General features: G+C 51.9%; 1 pseudogene; it reads left to right on the top strand.

Moving 5' to 3' along the window:
* The first annotated feature begins 326 nt into the window (after positions 1–326).
* LOC144690958 (nuclear cap-binding protein subunit 2 pseudogene) lies at positions 327–617 on the top strand (annotated as a pseudogene).
* The last annotated feature ends 1412 nt before the right edge of the window (positions 618–2029 follow it).

Here is a 2029-nt window from a genome sequence, read left to right as displayed (position 1 = left end):
GTGAGGCCGGACCATCACTTTGATCTGAAGGATGCAGAGAGCACAGGGAAGAGGCCCTAGACTGAGACACCTTCCTTTATCTTGTGCAGAAGGGTTTCACATGACATGAATATTGCTCATAGAACAAGGAGCCATAGGCAGAGAGGCATTGTTGAGAGTTTATTTATAATAGTGAACATTATGGACAAGTGATTAACACCCGTGCCCAGGCTGTGCAACTGCTGAGATATAGCTGCACTCCCTATGTTGGAAATCTGTCATTTTACACTACCAAGGAACAGATCTATGAACTCATCTCAAAAAGTGGTGACCTTAAGAGATTCATCATGGGTTTGGACAAAATCAAGAAAACTTCATGTAGATTCTGATTTGTGGAATATTACCCATGTAGTGATGCAGAACAATGCATGAGATTTATTAATGGGACACGCTTGGATGATCGGATTATCAGAACAGATTGTGATACTGGCTTCAGAGAAGGCAGGCAGTTTGGGCGAGGGAAATCTGGTGGTCAGGTACGTGATGAATATAGGACAGATTATGACGCTGGCAGAGGCGGCTTTGGAAAACTGGTCCAGCTGCAGACAGTCCCAGAACCAAGACAGAAATTCTAGAGGTTCAATGCTGTACATTTGAGATAATTAGGCGAGAGCCTTCATAGAAGCCTGGGATTGAAGCATATAGCTGACACTTTAATGCCTATAGCTTTGTGCTGTTTCTGCCTCTGGATTACTGCTACTGAGGATTCTCTTTTTGGTCTTCACCTGGAGGAAGAAGTCTGCTGCCCACTGAGAGGAGAAAGGAGTTTGGGACTTGGACTCTTCTTTTTGGAGACTCCTACAATCTGCTGCTGCTGCTACAGGGTGGGGCCTAGCAAGGCCTGAAGAGCCTGGGAGCGGGAGTTTGGAGAGAGCCGGAGGGGAGAGGACCCAATTCTAGCCTAAGGAGGAGGACCTTTTGCTGCCAGAGGTGGGTGCCTGGGGAAGAAAAGAACTGCCCTTTGTCTGTTTGGTTGTCTGCAGGGGGAGGAGTAGAACATCTGAGCAATGGCTCCTTTCAGAGCTTCACAGTTGACCTCTGTGGGATATCACAAGCCTCCACCCACAAATGCATCCAGGGGTTAGTGAGGGTACCACCCTTGCGGTGGTGCCCCACCCCGACCCACCTTGTACTCCCGAGATGCCATCAGTCCCACCGGTGGACTGCAACAGTCCCATCATGGCCCTAAGCACTGGGTCATCAGGCGGCGGTAGCGAGGAAGGCCTTCCCGCTCCCTCCCACCTTTAGCACCGAGTGCCTCCATCCTGGGTCCGGAGCTTTTTCCGGATTTGCCAGGCGACCCGGTGCCCAGGGACGGGTGGGGTTCTGAGCTGCCGTCGCCCTGTGACCCAGGATCAGAAAGGGACACCAGAGAGGACACATCTGCCCTTGATCCTGGGTGTGGGCTCGAGGTGGAGGTGGAGCTGACTGGCAGCTCTGAACCAGCACCCGTTCTCAATAAGGAGGAGGGGTGGGAAGCTGGAGGTGATGACCTGGAGGATGATGGGGTTTCGGTGGTGAGCACCAGGGATGATTTAGAGTCATTGTCCGATGAGGTGGTGGATCCCCTGATGCCGCCCACTGATTCTCCCCTCATCCCTTTACGGGTGCTCCAGGATTTTTTAGCGAGTAATCGCGGTCACTGAGACAGGGTCCAATCAGCCCAGAACCAGTGGCATTCCTTTCCTCTTATGTTCTGGTCTGCCCACAAAGCCCTCAAGGCCCCTGGGCTGGGCCAGAATGCTAAGAGGAGGGTCCACACAATTCTCACTGGGCTCCTGAAGGAGAGGAAGGATTAAAATAGTCCTCTCCTTACACTAGGCATGGTGATGGTAGCACATACTTCTGACAATGAAGGCTACCATTGCCAGCCTCAACATCAATAGCATCAGGGACGCACAGTGCTGGTTCCAGATCTTCTCGGTCCTCCGGGACGGGAAGTATGCGATGTGCTTCCTGCAGGAAACCCGTACCGTTCTGGGAGACAAAG

The sequence above is a fragment of the Cetorhinus maximus genome, chromosome 2 (genome assembly GCF_964194155.1).
Source record: "Cetorhinus maximus chromosome 2, sCetMax3.hap1.1, whole genome shotgun sequence".
NCBI lineage: Eukaryota > Metazoa > Chordata > Chondrichthyes > Lamniformes > Cetorhinidae > Cetorhinus > Cetorhinus maximus.
This window is presented reverse-complemented; position numbering and strand designations above follow the sequence as displayed.